The sequence below is a fragment of the Meriones unguiculatus genome, chromosome 3 (assembly GCF_030254825.1).
Source record: "Meriones unguiculatus strain TT.TT164.6M chromosome 3, Bangor_MerUng_6.1, whole genome shotgun sequence".
Lineage (NCBI taxonomy): Eukaryota > Metazoa > Chordata > Mammalia > Rodentia > Muridae > Meriones > Meriones unguiculatus.
The window spans coordinates 157,000,414-157,014,043 of NC_083351.1; the positions used below are offsets into that span (position 1 = coordinate 157,000,414).

At 34.9% G+C, this 13,630-nt stretch overlaps 1 protein-coding gene across 1 annotated transcript in view; it reads right to left on the minus strand.

Annotated features, from left to right (window-relative positions):
• The window catches only part of Tecrl (trans-2,3-enoyl-CoA reductase like), a 76,912-nt gene that overhangs the window by 37,674 nt on the left and 25,608 nt on the right, over positions 1–13,630 (minus strand). The gene's annotated exons all lie outside the window — the stretch shown is intronic.

Consider the following 13,630-nt stretch of genomic DNA (forward strand, 5'->3'; position numbering starts at 1 on the left):
GGACAATTTATATAAAGTCATAGAATAATACTCTATTTACAAGAAATATATAACATTTTAATAACATTGCAGCACTGAATAAAAGTGATTTCCTAAATTTAAATATGACCTGTTTCTGGTATAAATTATATATAATTGTCTTAAATGCCCATTGAAAAAAATGTTAAACAATTCAGTCCAACATGTGATAATAAATTAAAAATAAGTTCATTTTCAAGGACATTCTACCATTTTCATTTTTACAAATAATACATTTGAATTATTACTAACAGTGAGAACAAATGAGGCACAGACCTACAGTCCCAGCATTCTGGGAAGCTCAACCAGAATTATGAATTCAAGGCCAGCATGAGCTAAAAAGCACCATCCTGTGTTGAAAAGTTAATAAGCAAATGTTTTATTATTAGAAGTGGTAAAGATGTGATATACTGAAATATAAGACTGAAATCTTACTGAATTTATATCAAAAGACAAATTGTATGTGGAGATTACTATACAGGGAAAATCTTAAGAAAGACTTTATAATGATACACTAAAGACTATTTAGGCTTATTCATAAACAAATTTTAGATGTTAATGACGAAGATTACACAAAAATACTGTGACACCATTTTAGATATTCTTTAAGTCATCATGTTTTATTTCATCTCATGTATTAACTAACATACTTATTACTTATATATTCATTTAAAGTTTTGAATTGTAAATTAACTTTTTTTTAATGAAGAAAGTTTTGCTGCCATGCCACCTTCAGATTAATAAAATATGATGCAACAAAATGCTATAGAAAAGTCAACAGTTTTAATTGAGCTTGTGAAGATGATTGATAATAAACCAAGTACAGCCATGTGATTAGCCTTTTGACAGATAGAAATTGAGCCCCCATGATAGTTGTATATAAGCAGTCAGATTCTGTCTATTTTAATAACCTTGGAGAGGGGCATAAGAGGAGATGAGGGAGGGAGGATGGGGTTGGGAGGGGAGAAGGGAGGGGCCTACAGCTGGGATAAAAAGTGAATAAACTGTAATTAATATAAAAATAAAAACTTAATAGTATTCATCAAAGACATCACATTTCATAGCAGCTTATAATGCCATCTTGTGTGGAAACATCAAAACAAAAATAACATTTACCAGTGCCTTACAAATTAGACGAGGAGATGAGGTGAATTGGCCAGGCCTGGAAAGGCACAAAACATGTGTGTGTGTGTGTGTGTGTGTGTGTGTGTGTGTGTGTGTTTGTGTGTGTGTGGTTAAGTATAAGGTACTTCAGCTATATAAAGATATTTACAATGTGTTAATAACTTTAGGATTTTAACAATGCTGAAATTGGACCATGGTGCCACAGTTAAATTGTTACCATAGTAGTCACCCCGTCTTATCCATTACAACAGTAAACTCACTTTATACAATAGATACTGTATTCTGATTACACCGTAGAGTTCTCTTTTAAACTATTCAATAACACTGTGAATGAATGTAACCTTGCCACAAGTGAGTATATATTTCACTAAATTACTTATCGCCAAAGATTCACTTGAAAAGTATAGATATCGTGGCATGAATGTACCTATAACATTATAACATCATTTAAAAATGTAATGCATGTATGAATTAAAAATGGATAGACAAAGAATGATATAAAATATTCATTTTATTTTGGAATTGTTTGAGAAATAGTAAAGCCCAATACATCATGTATCCAATAACAAAGAAAAATGTAGCATCCACTACCAGAAAATGAACAAAGGCAGGAGAGCACCAGCCCTTCTCAAATGCTATTTGGTTGTAAACACTTGAGAAAAACAGTGGTTTGTAACTTTAATATATCTTTTCTACTGAAAAAAGAATTATAGTTATTTTTTGTGGGTTTTTTCGTTTTTTGTCAACAGATCTTTTTTATTTTTATTAATTACAATTTATTCAATTTGTATTCCCCCGTGCAGCTCCCTCCCTCCTCCCCTCCTAATCCCACCATTCCTCCCTTTTCTCCACCCATGTCCATCCCAAAGTCCACTGATTGGGGAGGTCCTCCTCCCCTTCCTTCTGATCCTAGTCTATCAGGTCTCATCAGGAGTGGCTGAATTGTCTTCCTCAGTGTCCTGGTAAGGCTGCTCCCCCCTCAGCGCGAGGTGATCAAAGGGCAGACCAATCAGTTAATGTCAGAGACACTCCCTGTTCCCATTACTATGGAACCCACCTGGACACTGAACTGCCATTCATGTTTAAAGTCTTGGAAAGATCAGGGATACAAGGCACATACCTAAGCATAGTAAAGGCAATATACAGCAAGCCTATAGCCAACATCAAACTCAATGGAGAGAAACTCAAATCAATCCCACTGAAATCAGGGACAAGCAAGGCTGCCCACTCTCTCCATATCTCAACATTGTTTTTTAAGTCCTTGCTAGCGTAATAAGACAATTAAAGGAGATCAAGGGGATACAAATTGGAAAGGAAGAAGTCAAAGATAATATGATAGTATACCTGAGTAACCCCCAAAGTTCTACCAGGGAACTCCTACAGCTGGTAAACACCTTCAGCAAAGTGGCTGGATACAAAATTAACTCAAAAAAAAATCAGTATCCCTCTGTATACAAAAGACAAAAGGACTGAGAAAGAAATTAGGGAAACAACACCCTTCACAATAGCCACAAAGGAAATAAAGTATCTTGGTATGACCCTAACCAATCAAGTCAAAGACTTGTATGAAAAAAATTTCCAGTCTCTGAAGAAAGAATTTTAGTTATTAATATAATGTTAAAAATAAATAATGCTAGGATATTAAAGTCCAATGGAAATAGTTTTACAAACTTGACTTAAAGTAAAGAAACTCTCTAGATTAAATGAAAGTAATTAGAGGTGTGATTAAAACCATTGTAAACATGACAGCTCCCAGGTGTGTTTCCTAGTCAAGGTAATCTTTCTAAGACAACCAAGTAAACTGAGAGCATCCAGCAAGAGTGTTAGGAGGGCCTCAGCATGTAAAGGACTGAAAATTTCCTAAAAGCATAAGAGACATATTGTGATCATATTAAATGAAAGTGGATATGAGCTGTGCACCTGCTTTTAGATTTCAGAATTTACAGAAAGAAGAAAATGAGATCTTTTGCAGAAAATATGAAACATGGTAATTAGAAATGGTTTTCATGTGATGTTTCTGAAATGGAGCATACATTTATCTGAAAGAGAAATGTTTAGAAATGAAAGCCATACTAAACCATTCCTCAAAACATTAAATAAACCTAGCAGGGTTATTTAAGAGAACAGCTAGTAGATTGATTGCAATAAAGATTTTTGTACATGGTAAGTATGTCTTTAAAATGGAAGTAGTAGCAATTAGATTTTCATCATTTGATGTGTATCATACGTGTATGTGTAATTTAATGTACAGTAACTTTGTAGATTAAATCAAAATAATTGAAAATGTGTTTGAAATGCCATCCTGAGCTGGACAGGTGCCAGGTGGGTATCAAATGACATCCTAGTCAAGGTAATCTTTCTAAGACAACCAAGAAAACAGACTGCATAAAGCGAGCAGGTTAGCAGAGCTTCAGTAGGCTAAGGGAAAGATGTTTTCCTAAAAATAAGTGATAACAGACATATTGTAGTCAAATTAAAGCATATAAGTGTGTTATATACATTATGAGTATATATATAATATATTATGTACATATGATATACACATATATAATGTATAAGTACACCAAATATATTATAGTAATGCATCATATATATATATATGTAAAAGCAAATACGTTGTCATGTATATGCATAGATAGATAGATAGATAGATAGATAGATAGATAGATAGATAGATAGAGCAAAACCTATTCTTGGTTGTCAACTGCAGAAAACCATGGAATTGGCTTGGCCTAGTTGTCTTAAGTGGCTTGTGTCATAAGTTTTTAGGTTAGAGTCCACGGCTCCAGGGGCACAACAAATCTTCTAGTTCCTAAGAGGCCAATGCAATACCTTAGGCAGTGAAGCATTCAGGATGCTCTCTGCTCCTCTCTATATTCCCTTTTTAGTGAAGGAAGCATAGAAGCTTGAGTGGACAGTTGGTCTTAGACGTTAATCTTCTGTACCCTATGTAGTTTGCAAATGTCATTGTATGCTGGGACCTACAATTGTATTGATCCTGACAATTTCCATTATATTCTGTTTCAGATAAAGGTATAAAAATTCTGATTGATCTCAGTGAAATTCTCATAGCCATAGTCTTGATGTAGTCCTTCCAACTGGCCTGGCAATACGTATTTTCAAGAAAAAGATGAATATCACTTCATTCATATTAAAATTGACACTGTGGAAAAATAACACCAATAATAGAATACCAATAATAGAAGAAAACATTCTTGATGCCAAGTAAATGGACTTTATTTGCTGCAAAATAAAAATTAAAGCACGTAGTCTGTAGAATATGAATAGCAATTTGAACAAATTGAAACACAACATTTAAGATTGGAAGTCATGGTGTTTAAATTCTTCAGTTCTTTATATATTCCAGATATTAGCTCTCTGTCAAATGTAGGGTTGGTGTAGATCTTTTTGCAGTCTGTAGGCTGTAGTTTTGTTCTGATGACAATGTCCTTGGCTTTAATGAAGCTTTTCAGTTTCATTAGGTTCTATTTATTGATTGTTGATCTTAATGCCTATGCTGTTGGTGTTCTGTTCAGGAAGTTGTATCCTGTGCCATTGAGCTCAAAGCTTTTCCCCACAATAGAATTAGCAAAAACCTACACACACATGGAAACTGAACAACTTGCTACTAAATGACAGCTAGGTCAAGGAAGAAAAAAAGAAAGAAATCAAAGTCTTCCTAGAATACAATGAATGAAGACACAACATACACAAACTTATGGGACACAATGAAAGCAGTGCTAAGAGGAAAGTTCATAGCACTAAGTGCCTTCAAGAAAAATTTGAAATATCTCATTCAAGCAACTTAATGGCTCACCTAAAATCCCTAGAGAATAAAGAAGCAGACAAACCAAAGAGGAGTAAACTCAGGGATGAAATTAATAAATTAGAAACAAATAAAACAATTCAAAGAATCAATGAAACCAAGAGCTGGTTCTTTGAGAAAATCAACAAAATAGATAAACCCTTAGCCAAACTAAAAGACAGAGAGACACTATCCAAATTAACAAAATCAGAAATGTAAACGGGGACATAACAACAGTCACTGATGAAATCTAAACAATCATTAGGACTTACTTCAAAAGCCTATATGCCACAAAATTTGAAAATCTAAATAAAATGGACAATTTTCTTGATCAATTACACTTACCAAAGCTGAATGAAGACCAGATAAATCAACTAAATCGTCCTATATTCCCTAAGGAAATAGAAGCTGTCATCAAAATCTCCCATCCAAAAAAAATCCCAGGGCCAGATGGTTTCAGCACAGACTTCTACCAGACATTCAACGAAGAGCTAACTCCAATTCTCTTCAAAATATTCCACAAAATAGAAACAGAAGTAAACTACCAAACTCATTCTATGAAGCCACAGTCACCTTGGTATCTAACCTTCACAAAAACCCAACAGAGAAAGAGAATTTCAGGCCAATCTCCCTTGTGAACATTGATGCAAAATACCCAACAAAATACTTGCAAACTGAATATAAGAACACATCAAAGACATCATCTACTATGACCAAGTAGGCTTCATCCCAGGTATGCAAGGGTGGTTGAATATATGGAAATTCATCAATGTGATCCACCATATAAACAAACTGAAGGAGAAAAACTACATGATAATCTCTTTAGATGCTGAAAAAATGATTTGACAAAATCCAACATCCATTCATGTTTAAAGTATTGGAGAGATCAGGGATACAAGGCATATAGCTAATCATAGTAAAGGCAATATACAGCAAGCCTATAGCCAATATCAAACTAAACAGAGATAATCTTAAAGCAATCCCACTGAAATCAGAGATGAGGCAAGGCTGCCCTCTCTATCCATATCTCTTCAACATAGTTCTGGAAGTCCTTGCTAGAATAATAAGACAAAGGAGATCAAGGGGATACAAATAGGAAAGGAAGAAGTCAAAGTATCACTATTTGCAGATGATATGATAGTATACCTGAGTGACTCCCAAAATTCTACCAGGGAATTCCTACAGCTGATAAACACCTTCAGCAAAGTGGCTGGATACAAAATTAACTAAAAAAAAAAATCAGTAGCCCTCCTGTATACCAAAGAGAAATGGGCTGAGAAAGAAATTAAAGAAACAACACCCTTCAATATAGGCACAAGGACATAAAGTACCTTGGTGTAACTCTAATCAATCAAGTCAAAGACTTGTATGAAAAAAAAAACTTTTAGTCTCTGAAGAATGAAAATGAAGAACATATCATAAAGAAGGAAAGATCTCCCAGGCTCACGGCTTGGCAGAATTAACATAGTAAAAATGGCCATCTTACCAAAAGCAATCTACAGATTCAATGCAATTCCCATCAAATTACCAACACAATTCTTTACAGACCTTGAAAGAAAAATTCTCGACTTCATATGGAATAACAAGAAACCCAGAAACAATCCTCTATGATAAAATATCTTCTGTGGATATCTCCATCCCTGATCTCAAGCTGTACTATAGAGCAACAGTAATAAAAACTGCATGGTACTGGCATAGAAACAGAATGGTGGATCAATGGAACCAAATAGAAGCCCCAGAAATAAAACCACACACTTATGGACACCTGATTTTTTACAAAGATGCCAAAATCGTACAATGGGAAAAAAAAGATAAATGTGTTAGTCTAACTGGATGTCTACATGTAGAAAAATGGAAATAGGTCCATACTTATCACCCTGCACAAAACTAAAGTCCAAGTGGATCAAAGACCTCAACATAAAACCAGACACACTAAACCTGTTAGAAGAAAAATTGGGGAAGAGCCTGGAACTCATTGGCACATTTCCTGAACAGAACACCAATAGCACAGGCTCTAAGAGCAACAATCAATAAACAGGACCTCATGAAACTGAAAAGATTCTGTAAGGCAAAGGACACTGTAGTCAGAACAAAACGACTGCCTACAGATTGGGGAAGGCTTTTCACTAACCCTATATCTGACAGAGGGCTAATAACCAGTATATATAAAGAACTCAAGAAGCAACAAATCAAGTAAACCAATTAAAAATTGGGGTACAGAGCTAAACAGAAAATTATCAATAGAGGAATATCAAATGGCAGAGAAACATTAAAGAAATGTTCAATGTCCTTAGTCATCAGGGAACTGCAAATCAAAACAACCTGAGATTTCACCTTACTCCCATCTGAATGGTAAGAGAGAGGGAGGATGGGATTGGGAGGGGAGGAGGGTAGGGGGATACAAAGTGAATAAACTCTAAATAATAAATATAAAAGTAATTCTAAAAATAGAAATAAATAAAATTGAAAAAAGAAAACAAATTGATCCTCTAACATCTCTTAAAAGTAACAATAGTAAAACAATATTGAGAAAAGTAACTGATACTTCAAGAATCTTATACCATCTGGATATGTATAAAGTAGAATATTTAACATGAACAATAAAACAAGGAAACAGCAGCATGGCAGTATATACACCCCATGATTCCTTGATGAAAATGAAGTCTAACGGTTTGGTTAGTTTAGGAAGACTAGAAAACAGGTAAGTAAAATGACAGTCATGAAGAGTTGAAGAAGGTAACAATAAATGGGGAAGATAAAAGGGACTGAGGTTAAGAGTGTTCACTTTTCTTTAAAAGAGCATGGTTCAGTTCCAGTGAGTCATAAATACCCATAACTTCAGCTCCAGGATATCTAACAACCTCTTTCCACCTCTGTCATAACACATATATATATACACATAGAAGCACAAGTAAACACACACACACACACACACACACACACACACACACATACACACTAAATTTATACAGATGTAAAAACAAAAAGTAATCTTGAAAAGACTACAAATATAAAAAACAGTAAAACATACAGAATAATGTAAATTAATACCAGGTATCTAGGCATACACAAATGCATTCCTTACTTTATGGATTATCTACCTCTTTCAGTCCATCCCTCCTGTTCAAAGTAGCATTAAAAGTGTAAAGCAATCAACATATTAGAACCTTGGCAGAGAGAGATTATGTGAAGGAAGAGTGGGAAACACAAAGTTTAGGTTAAGGACACCTAGCAAACTTAGGCCAACAGCAAGAACCTTAGCTTTCCTCTTTGCATATCAGTGAAATACATCAGAGTATGTTGTTATTGTATTCAAAAAGTGTTTCTTTAATGATTGTCTTGGCATATTTGCAGTATTTCAAAAACCCAACAATATTTCAGCAAAACAGTGTGCTGTTCTTTACATTTTGGTTCTGGGATTTTAGCAATGTACATTTTTACATTGCATCACATACATAACTAAGTCTTCTTTGTTCTTAATATTTATTATTGTTTTTGTTTGTACATAGTATTTAAGCTTGTTACCCAGTATTTAATAAAGTCCATTAGTGATCTTTATATCATCTTTGAATTTAAAATACAATTTCTTTCTGTCAAGAAATAAATTAAGAGGTCAAAGAAAGAAATAACATCAATAAGACAATGTCAAACAAATAAAGCACTGTAATTCTATAAAATTACAGAATAGCAGGGCAATTTGATTATGAAAGATGATATTGATATAGTTATTATCATTATAAAGAACAAATCAATTTTTAGGAATAATAGTACACACGGTGTGAATTTTTTTTCTCACTTTAATTTCTTAACTTAGTTATAAAGAACATTGAAATGTTGATGATCTTACACATTAAAGAGTGGAGCTGGTTTATTAGAAAACATCACACTTTTACCAGACCATCCTTTGGTTTTAACAAATGTTTCTCCAATAACTGCCACTGTTTTCTCATTCTGAGGTTTATAGCTGCACACAGGTTCGACTCCCTGCAGCCAAAGGCCTGTTCCAATGAAAAGTTTGTATTTTCACAGAATAAACCAGCTACATAGATAACAAAGCTATAAAGAAAGCACAAAGGCAGAATGTCTTTTCTATGTTGCATTAATGCAGTTACTACAGGATTTTATGAGTTATCGCTAAAAGGACACCAATCCTGGTACTTTTTCATCAAAACTAATATAACACATTACATGAAATTTCTCCTTGGTGTGCTACATCTTCTGGCTTAATGGGTTAATTTTGCCAAAATATGTGTATCATTTGTTTGGAGTGATTCATTCATTACACTCTTTCAGTATAAGTAAACACATAACCGACTCATGCAAACCATTTTCTTGCAGTCTTGGAAATACCACAGATATAATGCGATAATCAAGCCAGGATTCCAGGCAGACATTCCGAGTTTTAGTAGAAGATGTGAAAGTGCGATAATGAATCTGTGTGAAAGAAAGGAATGTTTGAACTCTCTTCCCCAACAACTAAAACTATTTCAGGCAAATCAGTATTAGTGAAGTAGGAATATTTTTGTTCAACAAGAAATTAAAAAAAAATGTAGTGGCTAAAAATGTTGATATTTCAGTGCTCAAGTAAGAATCACAGGATAGCATAGCACCACATAATCAGTATTGCAGAACAGTTTCTACAGGAAGGTAAATACATGGTTTAAATAAGAGAAAAACAAATTATTAAAAACTTTATAGCTGAATAAACAAAGGCTCTGAATTATGAAATAGGAGGAAGACCTAAAAAAATAAAAACAATTACAAATCTCAAATGTGTTTCATCTCTATAAAGATTTCCAGAAATTGTCCTCCTATCTTCACTAGAATAAATCTTCATTATTATTATTATTATTGTTATTATTATTATTTTCATAATTTATTCATTTTGTGTTCCGGTTGTACACCCCTCCCTCATTTCCTCCCATTTCTGCACACCCTCCGTTTTCCTCCTCTATCCTTCTCTCCTAGTCCACTTATATGCAAATCTTCCTCCCCTACTGTGTGACCCTACCCTAACAGACCCCATCAGGACTGCCTGGATTCTCTTCCTCTGTGGGTAGGCTAGGTTGCTCCTCCAAGAAGTGATCAAGGAGCAGGCAAAAGAGTTTATGTCAGAGACAGTCTCTTTTTCTCCTTACTAGAAGACCCCCATGGAGACTGAGTTGTCTATGGGCTACAATCTTTTTATATGTCAGCCTTTCTCTCTTGCACTTTCTTAGCACTTATACACATGTGCATATCTCCATGTAACCTGGTTATACGGAAGGCAAGATCAATAAATATACATATTATATGACTACCTAAGCTGGTTGGCACCAGCAGCAGTAAATTCCTTGCAAGTCACAGAGAGATTGCGAGAGCTTCTGAAGGTGTCTGATGAAGCTGGTGTTAGTTAAGAATCTTGCTAAGGTAAATTAACTTCAACTTCCATTCACATTTTTTTCATATCAAATATTGTTCTTTAATATGAACCATTGCACTGACTCAGAATACAGCACATTGTTACCCCACAAACCCATGTTCCATACGAAAATGACCATTGCTTGAGGTATTTAGAATGTGTGCCACCCATGCTGCCCATGCCCATAACACCTCAGCTTGGATGCCCTGTCTTGGAACGCCTGAGAATTTCACCTTATTTTCGACTGTTTCTATTTCAATGGTTTCTCTCAGTGTAAACAGTCTCCACGCATGGCTGATTCTCAGTGGCTATTCCTATACTAAATGTTCCTGTATAATAGCACTTACTTCTTTTACCCTCCCAGTCTTCAGGTAGAATGGCAACCTTTTATTCGTAATATTCACAAATTATTACCCCACTATGATCCTCTTGAGAGCTCTCTCCTGAACAGATTCTCACGCTTGCTAAAGTTAATTGGACTTGAATCCTCTTCGGTCCACTCATTCCTACTCAGTACTTCCCCAGATTATATTCCTTGATACTCAGCCAGCTGTAAGATATCTTTCAAGGTCACCACAAGAAAAGGTCTATAAGTTTATGCATCAGTCTCAGCTACCATGCCTTGTGAAAGTCTTACAAAAGCTTCTTGGTCACAAAGATGTTATCACCATTCTTCCCGCTATTCTGACAAGGTAGAGACGCTACAGCAATATTTCCCAGTATCCTGAGATACGACAGGAAGTTGTGATGCATATCAAGTAACTCACACTTCTCTAAATAGCACTTGACCCTACCCTCAAAAGCCACTCCGCCTTTCCTAGAATCCATAAGCTATAGACTGTGTCCAAATGCTTATATGACACCTGTACTCAGGGACACCGAAAAATCAATGTCAAACTGGGCCATTCAGTTTTTCTACTTCCATTCTTTTGAAACTAAACAAGGGAACTAAAGTTGAAATGCCTTTTTAAATATTTCATTCATATTTCACATTTAATTGTAACAGTGAGGGCTGGAGAGATGGCTCAGCAGTTAAGAGCACAGACTGCTTTTTCCAGAGGTCCTGAGTTCAATTCCCAGCACCCACATGACAGCTCACACCTTTCTGTGACTCCATCTCCAGGTGTTCTGGCACCTTCACATGGAAACACAAGCAAGCCAAGTACCAATGCACATAAAATAAAAATAATAAAAAGGTAACTGATTTTTGTTGTTGTTGTTTGTCAAATTATTCATCCCTGAATCTGGTCACATATCTTCTCTAGGGTAACTTCTTTGGTCTTACACACATTGTGGTATCAATCTATCTGTCCAAATCTGTTTTCCCTGTCTTCTCCAAAATAATTCTGCATCAGTCTTCTATAAGAAGACTATGTTTATTTACAAACAATACCTACTAATAAAACTAACCGAGAAGGTGAAAGTTCTTTACAATCAAAGTTTTAGAAATCTGAAGAAAGAAACTGAGGAAGATATATGGTAGAAAAACCTTTCATGATCCTTGATTGCCAGAATCAATGTTATAAAAACAAATGTTATACTGCTAAAATAAAACTAGAGGTTCAGTGTGATCTTCATAAAATTCCAATGACATTATTCTTAGAAATAAAAAAAGAGTCAGACCTACAGTTATTATGGAAATGCACACACACACACACACACACACACAAGAGACAGAGAGACAGCAACAGAGAGACAGAGAATGACAGAAAGGAACAGAGCAAGACACAGAGAGAACTATGAATATGCAAATAATTCCAAGTAGAATGAAAACCAGAGACATCTCATTGCCTGAATTGAAGTTATTCTACATAACAATACTGATAAAGATATCACGATACTGCACAAAACAGATGTATAAACCAATAGAATAAGATAGGCTCAGAAATAAATTCATTCAGCTATGAAAATCTAACCTTTGACAAGGCCAAAAAGTGTGTATTTAAAAAATAAAGTTGTTTCAGGTGGTGGTGCTGGTAACAAAGCATATACACTCAAAAGGATAAAAGTTGATCCATTTCTCTCATTGTACACCAAAGATTGATTCAAAGTGGATCAGAGAACTCAGTTTAAAGCAAGAAGCAGTATAACTACTAAAATAAAAAGAAACAGAGGAATCACTTTGAGACCTAGTTACAGGTAAAAGAACAAGTATGAATAGAACTCTATAACATAGGATATGAATGCAAAAGTTGACAAAATGAAGTACATGAAATAAAGTGTCTTTACAGAAAAGAAACTACCAGCAGCATAAGCAGACAACCCAAAGAATGGGAGAAAATTATTACCTTCAGAAAAAGAGGAAACATCTATAGTATATGAAGAACTGAAAACAGTAATCAATGAAGAAACAAAGCTGCCAAACAGAAATGGCACTACTGAAGAAACATAGGCAACTGTCAGAAAAGAACTACAAATAATCACTAAAAATGTAAAACCACAGCTAGGGGTGGCTTAGATACAGTGCTCAGGAAGAGGCAGGTAGATCTCTGTAAGTTAGAGGCCAGTCTGATCTTTATAGTGAGTTCCTGTCCAGCCAGGGCTACATAGTTAAGAATTTTGCTAAAAAATAAGTCTAGTCTAAATGTTCAAAGATACTAGCAACCCGAGAATTATTATGGCATATTAAAAACATTTGAGATTTCATCTCATTTCAGTGAAAACAGTCACTGTCAGAAAAACAAGAGTAAATACTGGAGAAAATATGGGGAAAGACAAGCCCTCAAAGAGTTGGAGGGAGATTAAACTACAGCTTCTATGGAAATTAGATGGACGATTTCTTAAAAATGTCAAAAATAGAATTATCTTATGGTCCAATTATACCAGTCTTGGACATATAGTCAAGGAAAGCCACAAAGGCAAATTTATGCTCATATTTATCACACTGTTCGCAGTAGCCAAGAAATAAACTTGGCTTGGCTGTCCATCAGCAGATAATAAATAATGAAAATGTGATTCCTACATAAAATGGAATATTTATGAAATGTGAAAAAAAATAAAAATCACGCAATTTGCAAAAAATCGATGCAACTGTGCAACATGGTTTTAAGCAAAGGAATCGTTTCGGTGACTTCAGTTACTTCTCTGATAAAGCATCATGACCAAAGAACATGTGGTTAAAGAGATTGTTTTGGCCTGTGTGGGATTTCCAGTAGAGGGAGGGGGACACCAACACTACCATGGAAGCTTTTACCCAAAATTTATCTTGCCTGCAAGAAGTGTAGGGCTTAAGATGGAGCAGAGATTAGGGGAAGTGTAAATCAATGACTGGCCCAACTTGA